This window comes from Zingiber officinale, chromosome 4A (assembly GCF_018446385.1).
Source record: "Zingiber officinale cultivar Zhangliang chromosome 4A, Zo_v1.1, whole genome shotgun sequence".
NCBI classification, from domain to species: Eukaryota; Viridiplantae; Streptophyta; class Magnoliopsida; order Zingiberales; family Zingiberaceae; genus Zingiber; species Zingiber officinale.
In genome coordinates, this window is record NC_055992.1 from 129,209,151 (window position 1) to 129,222,095 (window position 12,945).

The following is a 12,945-nucleotide window of genomic DNA, read 5'->3' on the forward strand; positions in this document are numbered from 1 at the left end:
CTGCGGACACGTACGCGCCTCGGTGGGCGTGTAGAAGCTCTTTCACCGCTCTATATAAAGAGCCGCAGACTTCGCCGGAGGGACGCGTTCTACAAGCTTTGGAGCTACTTTTTCGATCACTTGCTTACCTGACTTGAGCGTCGGAGGGTCGCCGCCGGGAACCCCTTCCCAGCCCGACTTCTGTGCAGGTTCGCCGGAGCTTCGTGCCGCCAGTCGAAGATCCACGCCAGCAGCCGGAAGCGCCACGTGCCCAGCGTCCGTTGATTCGGCATTCGGACAAGATCAATTTGGCGCCGTCTGTGGGAACGTTCCTGCTTCCGATCGGAAACAATGGACGAGGCTGGACGACAACACATGGTGACGCTTTCGAACGAGGAACTCGACGCTCTGATCGAGATAAGGGCCGCCAAGCTTATGGAGCAAAAACAGAAAGCTACAGCCGAGCGGCCGGAGCAGCAAGCAACGTCAGCGTCTGGTGGTCGAGCGGAAGCACCACCGGCCACCGTTGCATTTCATCGAGCCCCATTCCGCACCCCCGAAGCCGCAGCAGCTCATAAAGATCGGGGATCTTCGTCAGAAGAAATATCAATACGGGACAACAGAAAAGGCAAGGCACCCCGAGCGGACGCTTCACCCGAGCGGAAGCACCGACTGCCACAGTTCAATTTCCCTCAAAAGCAGATACTTCATCTCCCGAATTCAACGTACAGCAAGCCCCTCCTTCTGGAACCTCAAGAGCGGGAGTTTGATGTCAGGCGATGAATCGACCACATACGAGGAAGTTGGGTGGACGAGCTGCCGAGCGGATGAAGATGGATTGGCACTTGGATCCACCATGAAGCGCAAATTATCTCCAGCCTTTCTGGGGCAAGGTGAAAGGTGCACCAATAGAATGTGTGATGTATATTTTCCGTTTGGTTGTATATTTGAAATGCAGAAGGCAAAATGTTATAATGTGCGCAATTGGCATTATCGCCCGAGCCGCCTATCTTCATGGTGTATAAGATCCGAGCCAAGCGCTCGAGGAAGAAGGCCTCGAGCCGTTCGGCTGGAGGTATAGTATTCGAGCCAAGCGCTCGATGACGAAGGCTCGTGGAGCCAAGCGCTCGAGACGGCGTCTATAAACGTCCGAGCGGAAGGCCATCGAGCTCCGACGTTAAATATCGAGAGACGAGCCGTCGTCTATAAACGTCCGAGCGGAAGACCGTCGAGCTCCGACGTTAAATATCGAGAGACGAGCCGGCGTCTATAAACGTCCGAGCGGAAGGCCGTCGAGCTCCGACGTTAAATATCGAGAGACGAGCCGGCATCTATAAACGTCCGAGCGGAAGATCGTCGAGCTCCAACGTTAAATATCGAGAGACGAGCCGGCGTCTATAAACCTTCCGAGCGGAAGACCGTCGAGCTCCGACGTTAAATATCGAGAGACGAGCCGGCGTCTATAAACGTCCGAGCGGAAGGCCGTCGAGCTCTGACGTTAAATATCGAGAGACGAGCCGGTATCTATAAACGTCCGAGCGGAAGACCGTCGAGCTCCGACGTTAAATATCGAGAGACGAGCCGGCGTCTATAAACGTCCGAGCGGAAGACCGTCGAGCTCCGACGTTAAATATCGAGAGACGAGCCGGCGTCTATAAACGTCCGAGCGGAAGACCGTCGAGCTCCGACGTTAAATATCGAGAGACGAGCCGGCGTCTATAAACGTCCGAGCGGATAGCCATTCACATGATACAATCAACGATAGCCTGGTCGTTAAGACCAACATACGGCTGAGCGGCTCGCTTATCAAAAATATACGGAAAACCCCTTTGGGGGTAAGACACAAAGCAAAAATTGGTCAATGAGAACTAAAGATAATTACCATACCAACGAAGGGCGTTCTCATGCCGAGCGGCTGCTCAGTCGCATGATGAAAGACGTTATTAAAGACAATCGACTTTAGTCTGACAGAGCGTGGTGCCGAGCGGAGGAGTTTTAAAGAAAACTTTAGTTATGACGAGAGAAAAATTTCTTGTCAAAACAAAAGTTGAAGGAAAGGAAAAGATTATCTATTAAGCACAGGGCTAACCAAAAAAGTTACAGCAAAAATAAGTTTGGCCGAACGGCGGGGATACAAAAAAGTTCATAAGAAACACTCCTCATGCGTCGAAATCAAAAAGAGCTTCAGGGATGGCGCCCATCACGGTCGCGAGGTCCTCGGGAGGGATGGTCAGCTCGGCGGGCAGGTGGCCTTTGGCCTTTAAGTGATCCACAGCCGCTTTGATCGCCTCTTCAAAGGTGAGCGAGATCTTGTCAGTAAATTTCTCCCCAAAGGCATCCGAGCGGACGAATGCCTTCCTCACCTCGTCGGAGCGAGTCGACTCCCCCTCTTGATACTCTTTGAGCTCGGCGTGGGCAGCGTCGCTAGCAGCTTAGAGATCCTTCAAATCTCCATCAAATCTTTGAAGATCGGCCGAGCGGCTCTCCTTCTCGGTGGCCAGAAGAGCATCCAGATCCTTGATGCGTTGCTCCAGCCCTCTGATCTCCACCTTCATTCGGTCCATGTCATCGATGGTCTGTCGCTTCCGAGTGGTCGCTGTCTTGATCTCCTTATCTCGTTGTTTGACCATCGCTTCAAGCCGAACGAACTTGCTCGCCAGATCGGAAGACCGTTTCCGTTCGGCTTCCAGTAATTTTTTGGCCTGCTCCAAAGCGGCCGTCGATTGTCGGTTGTCCCCGGCGGCTTTAAGTTTTTTCAATTCATCCTCCAGATCGGCCAACCGATTGCTAACGGCAATTTGCTCCACCCAGTTCTACGAGTAAAAATGAACAGGTTAAAAACTTAATTCAAATACACGAACAAAGAAAAAGAGCATACCCCGGTGGCCTGTTGAAGGTTGCTGTCGCCGAGCTGCCCGGGAGTCATCGCTTTTATTCGGCGCCGAGCGTCCTCCCAAGCTTTTGCAAGAGGGCCCGTCAAGGTGATCTACTGTTCGGGGACCACTGGCCGATCAGCAGCAGTCATGTATTCCTCTGAGGGGAGGCGCAGGACGGTTTTAATTAAATTCGGGCCGCTCGGCTCGCCCTGAGAAGCATCGGCCTTACCGGATGGCCCACCGGTGGACGAGGAAGGAAGCTCGCCCAAATGCCTGATACGGCGTAGAGTTCTTGAAGGGCTGGACGGCGGCACCTCAGAGCTTGCCCTCGGAGAGCCATGTGGGGTCGGGGTACTCTCTAGGGAAACCGTCCCGGACAACACCGGAGCATCCGCGCCCCGCTCGGGCTGTGGCTCATCAAGTAGAGTTGAGGCAGATGCAGATTCCGGTCGTCGGCACTTCCGAGTGAGTAGCGGAACATCATCGGCCGAACGGCCCTCCACCTCGGCTTGGGTAAAAGGTTCTGTGCCGCCCGCTGCCCCGTCGTAAGAGGTAGTAGCTGCTAAGACTTCAGGGGCATCCTGAGTCCCCTCGCCTAATTCGTCGGTCGGATCGGCTGGATCAAGGCCCCGCTCGGCGACCTCCTTGTTCATCAACGCCTCAATCTGAGCAGCTTTCAATTTGAGCTTCTCGGTCGCCTTAGCACGCCACATAACTTCAGCTGCAGAAACAAAGATTAAATCAATTAGAACAAAAGAAAAAGGAGGGATGAGAATCACTTACTCATGCTGCAGGGCAGATCGGCTGGGGTGGAAGACAGACCGAATATATACATTACTCCTGGGAGGAGCAGCTTGTCAATGTGATAGAGCTGACCCACCAACCGCTCGGCCGCATGAAGGTAGGCCGCATCACCTCTAAATTTGCCGAGCTCCGGTTGCGCCGGCATCGCCGTCTGCCACTTGGTACGAAAAGTTGGCAGCTCGGAAAATGCACATAGAAAAAGTGCTCCTTCCAATGTTTGTTGGAGCTCGGCATATTATCAAAAAGGACGAAACCTATCCTAGATTGGAAAATAAAGGTACCCCACTCGGCTTGCTTGGGATAAAAAAAGTAGTGAAAAATCTTAGGGTCGAGGGGGATGTTGTTCAGTTTAAAAAGGACTATCACTTCGCTCAACAGCCTAATGGAGTTAGGGACTACCTGGCCGGGCGGAATGCGAAAATAATTGCAAATTTGTAAGAAGAACTTTGTGGGGTGGAAAACGTAGCCCGGCCAAAAATTGGTCTCAGAAGAAAAGAACGGTACCGGGCGGCGGTTCATGAGGCTGATCGGCCGGTGTGGCTAACACTATTTGGTGGTCGGTCGGCAGATCATAGGTTCGAGTAAGGCGCAAGGCATCCTCCTCGTCGAACCGGCTTTCCATGGTCGAATACCAAAGACCCGGAGCACCGCCGGTCGGCTGTGAGGTATTGGTCATGGTATAAGGCCAGGGATGGACGTGTGATGGAAGGAAGGAGAAATAAAACTAGGAAAGAGTGCGGGATGATAAAAGAAATAGCTAATAGAGAGAAGAAAGGAGAGGCAGCAAGGAAGAGGAAGTCTTACGGGCAAGGGAGATGATCGAGAGAAGCTGTAGGGTCGCCGGAGAGCCGGAACGCAAGGTCGCCGGAGAAGAAAGGAGCAGCGAAACGTCGGTAGGAGATGAGGCCGAAATGCGGCGGAAAGCGGAAGTCGGAGCTTTATAAGGGCGGCCGCTATTAATTTCAGCCGTCCGATCCAGGTCGCCGATATTGAGGTCGTCATCTAGTCGTTCATTTCAAACGGCGGCTGTCCCATCGGAAGTGACGCCACCACCATACGCTGACAAACGCACGATCGCCACGCGTCAGCAGGATACTGGCCGCATTTAATGAGCTCCCCTTACCGTGCACAGCGCACGTGATGGGTAGTAGGGGAGAGCATCGGACATGGATTCCAAGAGAACACAAGGCACGGACAAGATACCGCCGAACGGATGAGTATCCCTATGCCTGGCCGAGCGGCCTAATGCAGTGATCATTGCTCAGTCAGATCGGCAGTCCAGTCAGTCGGACTTCGCCTCCTTCGACTAGACTCGAGGGGAAGGCAAGTGATCCGGTGGTAAGAGCCCGGGACCCCTAACGAGGGGTCAACGCCACGTGGAGGTCAAAGGGCCAGGTGGTCCATCGAAGAAGGGTGAGCCGACCAGACTCATGAGAAAAGGGCAAACCGATCGGTCTGCCAGTAAACATCTGATAGTAAAAGGCGCCCTGACAGGGATCGGGGTTCCGACGCTCAATGAAACAGTAAATAATGACCGAGCGGAAGGCCTAAGAGAAGGCAGGACGTAATGGGCGCGCCGCCCGGCCGGCGCAGGGAATTAAAGCCTTCCGGACGACGCTCTTCGTCTAGCCGGCCGGATGGACGTCCTGGCCGGCGGTGGGTAAATAGGGACAGGAACATCTGCTGACAGCCGTCAAGTCGTATGACTAAGCCATACTCCTAGTCTGACAATGGGGTGTCCTGTTGTCCCATCGAAGGCGCGATGAGACTGTTGCAGTATGGCGTCAGGTAAGCTTTCTGACAAACACATACCGAGGTATGGGCTGCGGACACGTACGCACCTCGGTGGGCGTGTAGAAGCTCTTTCACCGCTTTATATAAAGAGCCGCAGACTTCGCCGGAGGGACACGTTCTACAAGCTTTGGAGCTACTTTTTCGATCACATGCTTACCTGACTTGAGCGTCGGAGGGTCGCCGCCGGGAACCCCTTCCCGGCCCGACTTCTATGCAGGTTCGCCGGAGCTTCGTGCCGCCAGTCGAAGATCCACGCCAGCAGCTGGAAGCGCCACGTGCCCAGCGTTCGTTGATTCGGCATTCGGACAGGATCAATATTAATATAAAAAATAATAAAATCGATGTCTATATAGTAATTTTGGTCAAAATTATTACATGGGCGACCAAACTTGTTATATTGACCTAAACTAGTCAAATTAAAATTTGTGAATCTTGTTTGTGAAATTTAGGTTGGTCAAATATCTCAATAAAAGAGAAAATTCAGAATGGATGCTTAGAGAATTTAAAATTTCTATTTATTTCAGATTCATATAAACTTATGTGGATCAAAAACTGTTGTATGAGTATAAACAATAAATACAAATACACCAAAAGAGGAAAGAAAAAGGCAAAAATATATAGAAAAAATGATAGTGAAAAATGATAGTGTAGATTAGAGAAAGGGAAACATTGGTTGATGATCAAGAGATAAAACTACAGTTATAAGAAATTAAAATACATTTGAAGGAAGACAATTAGATAAAGTAGAGTAGAGATTGCGACTTAACCTAAGATTTTAAAAAAGGTTATTGTTCTAGTGGAATTATAGAATTGTGGTTTTTTGGTCTACAGGTTTGGGTGATGGATTAGCTTGAAAAAAGGTTTTTTTTTTATGAATGAGTGAATGATTCAAGTGAGTTTAGATGGTATTTAAGACTTCCTCACAACTTGATATGCACCCTAAAGAAAAGTGCATGGAGACTGGTGCACCCCGGAGAGAAAAATGGAAAGCACAATTTTCCTTTCTCTATTTCATATTTACGGAAAAGAACAAGAAGAATGCAAGTGCGACAAATCTAAATAAATCCCACTAAACAGCCCGCTCACACAAGATCGGAGAAAAAGTTTAATTTGGAGAAGAAAATTACCTCAGGTCCTCAGCGTTCTTATTCAGTGAAGAAGTCTAGTGTAAACTGTTGGTCAGTTTGTCGTTCTGTGAAGAAGAAAGCATCGTGCAATCATCGTTGTTGTCTCTCTTCTAGAGACGAAAAAAAAAAAGAATCAGGGAAAAAGTCCCTGGAACAGGCTCTCCGACGCTCAAGTCAGGTACTTTTCCCCTAGAAACACAGCAAAAATACAGAAAGTAGAAGACAGATGCGAAAAAGTTAGTGAGCGTACCTGCGTAAGGGAGAGGACCCCCCTTTTTATATGACAGTGCGCACTTTTGACCTCTCACAAGTGTCAGAGAATGTCGGGTGTCAAACCTTGTCTAGCGGTGAGTGACATGTGACATCCTCTTATAGGTTGGGGGAAGATTCTGTTAGCAGCGAGTCACAGATCGTTAGAATATACCCTGACACACAGCAGTTATTCTCTGACAGGTGGTTACGATTCTCTGACTCTGTTGTCGTTTTTGTTGATCGGGCATGGAAAAGAGAACTCTTGACAACCAGCAGTCAACGAGCCTGACCTAGATATATCTGAGTAGTCCGCCATATCCTGACCGGGCGTATCAAGTTCTTATATATAAGTCTGTTGTGAGAAAACCTGACCGGTAGAGATAGTTCCTGCCCTTCCTTCACTGTTCCTTATGTTACTAGTCTGACTTCCCGATTCGGACATCTCGGCCGAGCAACCAGTCTGAATTCTTGATCTAGACATCCCGATCAAGCAACCAGTCTGAATTCCTGATCTAGACATCCCGACCGAGCAACCAGTCTGAATTCCTTACTTGGGTATCCCAACCGAGTATTAGCTGGTTAGCGGCTTTTAACAGTTATAGCCCTTCTGTGGAGTGATACGCCCCTCGACCTCTGACTACCACATCCCCTGGATTTCTGACTGCCACGTCCTTTTGACTTTTGTCTATCACGTCCCCTTGACTTTTGACTTCAACGCCCTCTTGACTTCTGACTGTCACACCCCCTTGACTTCTGACTGCCACGTCCTCTTAACTTCTGGCTGCCACGTTTTCTTGACTTCTGATTGTCACGTCCCCTTGACTTCTGACTGTCACGTCCCCTTGACCAAACCCTACCATTATGCACCTATCGCAAGCCTTCCCCTCAAGTCTAGTCGAAGGAGACCCAGGACCGACTGCCTAGACCGAAATCCGGCTTCACTAAACCCTATTACCGAAACATTAACTACTTCTCCCTTTTCTTTGGGAATTTATCATGCTATCAGATGCTGCCCCATTTCTCAGATGTTTGGGTTACTGCATCAATCCCCAGATTTAGGAATACGTATCGTATCCTTGAATGCGACATGATTTCCCATATGTCGTTGCACGCCCCAAGGAGAACTCTTTACTTCTATTTCTTTAAGAAGAGCCAACCCCTCTCCTACCCTTATGCTTTTCTTAGGCTCTTTTACGCCATAAAACCTATAGCGAGGTTTGATGAAATATCATCTTTATGCCAACAACTCACTCATCTGACTTAGTTACTCGCCCAGAAGGATGAGGTCGTATTGGAGATGACTCGGAGTAGAGATCTACAGTCTTCCCTTCATCGGGAGATGGAATAACTCTGGTTGGCTTCTAAGTCTCGAACCCGGGCTGAGGCAGCCTTGAAGCGTAAAGCTCATGCGGATCTGGAGAGCCAGACTCACTTTATCACATATATGAAGATAAAACATGAAGATTCTCTGACCTTTCTTCAAGAAAAAAATTGGCTAAAAGATGAAACTATCGCCCAACAACATCGCTCCATTCAGCATATCCAGACGTAACTGAGGCAAGTACGAGCTCAGCTGGAGCAAGCAGGTCGAGCAAATCACTCCAGCTATCAGTGCTCACTTAACCCGGCCAACTGAAAGGGAATTTGGCATGACTTGAACTACTAGTATGATAGTGTGTATTTCGAACAATATCTTCTGAGCTTTATCAAATAAATGCAAGTCAGGCTATATTGTGGGCCTATGTTCATGATTTTTTTCTTGTGTTTTCCCTCCTTCTCTGGTACTTCTTCTTTGGTGTGACCTTTCGAATTGTTAAAACTTGTTCCGAAGTGAGGGTCTAGAATCTAGACCGAGAATTCAGTGAAAGCATGCTCACTTATAACTCGCTCTGGGACGAGAGTCTGAAATCCCGACCGAGAGGTCGTTGGTTGTGAGAACAAGCTCACTTATAACTCTCAATGGGTCGAGAGTCTGGAATCCAGACCGAGAGGTCGTTGGTCATGAGAGCAAGCTCATTTATAACTCGCACTGGGGTGAGAGTTTGGAATCCCGATTGAGAGGTCGTTGGTCGTGAGAGCAAGCTCACTTATAACTCGCAATGGGGCGAGAATCTGAATGCGTGAGAGTATACTCACTTATAACTCATCCGGGGGCGAGAGTCTGGAGGTGTGAGAGCATACTCACTTATAACTCGCACTAGGACGAGAGTTTGGGGGCGTGAGAGTATGCTCACTTATAACTCACCCAGGGGCGAGAGTCTTGAGGCGTGAGAGCATGCTCACTTATAACTCGCACTGGAGGCGAGAGTTTGAGACCCGACCGAGAGGTCGTTGGGCGTGAGAGCAAGCTCACTTATAACTCGTCCGGGGGCGAGAGTTTAGAGGCGTGAGAGCATGCTCACTTATAACTCGCACTGGGGTGAGAGTCTGTGACCCGATCGAGAGGTCGTTGGGCGTGAGAGCAAGCTCACTTATAACTCGCTCTGGGACGAGAGTCTGAAGGCGTGAGAGCATGCTCACTTATAACTCGCCCGGGGGCGAGAGTTTGGAGGCGTGAGAGCATGCTCACTTATAACTCGCAATGGGACGAGAGTCTGAGACCCGACCGAGAGGTCGTTGGGCGTGAGAGCAAGTTCACTTATAACTCGCACTGGGACGAGAGTCTGGGAGCATGTGCTCATTTATAACTCGCACTAGAACGAGAGTCTGAGACTCGATCGAGAGATTGTTAGGTGTTTTTCTTAGTTTGGTTTCAAATCTTAGATTCAGGGAAGGGAAATAAATTATAAAATTAATTTATAAATGATCGTTAAATGGACTAAAAAGTGAAAGATTTTTTTTTTTAGTTCAGACACATACATTAGGTATATAAATTAAATAATAATCTTAATTAATTTCATTGACGATCATTGAATGATTGATTCGATGCTATAATTTTTTTTTATTAATCACTAAAATAAACCGAAAATTTCAAGCGGCGACATTATATTAAATAATAAATTAAGGTACGATGAGAGGTGGGCATGATTTACTAAATAACGATAATTCAAATCTTATCCGGATGCAACTTTTCGAGACATTTAATTTGCTAGTGGAATTGTCGTTCTAGTGGAATTGGAATTTATATATTTTTTTTTACTAAATCTAAAAATAGTACCATGATTATGGATTTATTTTTGTCAGATTTTATCTAACAATGAGTGTCGACGTTGACCATGGGAATGGATTATCTCGTCAAAGAAGTAGCTCAATCTTACTTACCCCACGTGAAAGGCAAACGATGTTACCCATTAAATCTTAGTCATAGACGTCGGCTCTATAAGTTAATAATATTTGTATTATAATTGTATTGTATTTACAAAATTAATATTTAAAGTATTAGGTGGGGATTACTATCTCATTAGAGCAAGATCGTCACCTTAATTAATGGCCCTTTCAGAGCGTTCCATGCTATCTCAAATAAATTATAAAGAGTATTTATTCTACCACAACCATCCTTAATTTTTATATGTAGGAGATCAGATATCAAGATATTTTGCACTTAATCCTTAAGATCTATTGGAAGTTTACTATCTCATTAGATGAGGAAATTTTCTCATGTGATTGGTCTTATTTGTATAAATTAACATGTGTCAGGGTGTTAGCAGTAGAGTTATCAAATGGATCCATTCGTGATATAGCGAAATGAGCTAGTTATTTAACGAGGCGAGTCAATCCAAACTTGTTACGGATCCAGATGGATCAGTTCATTTAAATTCACCTTTAAATAAGTTAAACAATTTCAAGTCAGTTCATTTAAATTATTTAATGGAACGGATCCATCCGTTGGACCCATTTTAAATGGATGACTCTAGAAAGCAATACTTATCCTGATGAGACATCTTAAATGTCTAAATCATCGTAAGTAATATGAGAGATAAAAAAAATAACAATAAAAGAGAAAGGGTAGAGAGATTAGATGACCATACCTTTAAATTTAGTAGTAATAAGAGGTTTTTTTATCTCTAATCTATTAGATTATTGCATCTTATGGATTGCCTGCAAGTCGTATATGGATGATGTTAACAAGATATCAAATATGAATTTATTGGAGACAAGTTAGGTTCATACGAGCACACCCAAACCATCGGCCCTATATTTATTTACTATTTAATTAAAAAAGATTATGGGTAGACTGACTTCTACAATTTTACTGGAGAAAAGAATATATTAATACAATCGACTCCTTGATAAAATACAGAAAAATAAATCATAGAAACATTTTAAATTTTTTTGTCAGGTTTCTATTTCATGATAAGCCAGAGTTGCCTAGAGAGCTTGTGCTTGGAACTCGCTCTGTCCAATTTGTCAGATTGACCTATTCGTGTTTAGGTAGAGCTAGAGACAATCCAAACTGATAAAGTAATACTTGACTCAGTCCAAGCACGGTTGCCCCGGTTCACATCTCTATCTTCAACGGCTTAATTAATGCTAATTAATTTTGACGTGCTATGTCTCAAGAGTAAGTCAAGGAAAAAAAGTTAAAGTGGTCGCTTTTGTTGGTACAAAAAAGTCGAGGTTTTCTTGGGTTAGATATGCATTGATTATGTAGATCACTTCCTCACTAAGTGAGAAAAGAATCGCAGCAAAATGAAATTAAATATTATATAATTAGCAATGTGCGTATTTGAAATATCCCCCATTTTCTTTTGTTTTGCTCGAAATATTCTAATTACTTTGTCCCTAAAAATACGCAAACCCCATCAACCATTAATTTTGATAGATGGCCATCCCTTTCTTGACTAGTCGATGCACGCCCCTCTAAAACGACGACTGGATCATTTCTCTCCATGCACGCACATATCGAGAGGATTAATGACTCACTCTAACGTGGCAGTTGGCGGGCACACGTCACGACGTTAATTCCCAGCCTTGCCCCGGATTACAATGTAATATAGGGATTTTTTTATTTTTATTTTTTCAAATAGGGCCTGTAATCATGGGGTATGGGGTGATAGACTTCTTAATTTATTTTACTGGTCAATAAAAGATTAATACGGAACTTAATCGATCGTCCAAATTCGATGTTACCTGTTCAGTATTTTTATATAAATCTTTGACTATGATTAAATCCTAACCTCAATACATTAATACAAGCAACGTTAGTGGTTACACTCATACGGCAGTATTCGATTGCCCATAATTTATTATGGTCCAGCACTGCTTGTGTTCTCCAAGGTTAACACGTCGCCAGTCTTGTCCCGTCTCTCTGATACTTACATGAGATTTTGAGAACAGGAGATAGTGGAACGAAATAGATGGTCTCGTGGGAGAGAACATAGCTTGTCCCTGTATTATCGATTTTCTTTTAAAGTTCTTGCTACGTAACGACGCTCATTCAGCAATGGTCGCTAGCCATTGTTATTGCTTTTCCGTTTAACAGCACACCCTTTTGGCCTTTTCTAAAGATCTCCTTCATTTATAACGGCTAGCGTTCAGTCATTAATTATATTTATTATCTATTTTTTACCTGGTTCTTCTTTAATTATTGAGCACTATCGATTGCTACTCAGCGCTGGACTTTGAAGTCGGCCACTATCTGTGTCTGAGTCTATTTCCGAGCATTAGATTCTAATGTGGAGCACTACGTGGCTCTGAACCTAATACTATCTTCTCTAAGTCAGCAGAACGATGTGCCAACGTGATCCAGCCCCGAGCTAACTCAATCATCTTGCTGAGTCGCCATTTGTTTAGGTCACACTTGACCAAGTTGTTGAACTAATATAGCTGAGATGGTCTGACTTTCGATCTGCTGAGCTGGTCCGACCTGCCGATCTAGTCCGATCTTCCGACTTGTTGAACTGTCTGACCGCTAGAGTACATGTAGACCCAAGAGCACTCAAGCACTTGAGTTCGAGTGCCTTGTCTATCCGTCGCCCGGAAGTGAAGGACTCAAGAGCTTGAGTAGGTGTGGTAAGTCCAACCACGATTAGCAACCGACGGTTCGACAATGATTCAAAATTGTTGATTCAAAACCGTCGTTTGGATAGGATTTAATTTAAGATGAGTGACGGGTGATATTCCCATTATAATCCAATTGTCAAAATTAAGAAAAAGCTATTATGCATCAAAAT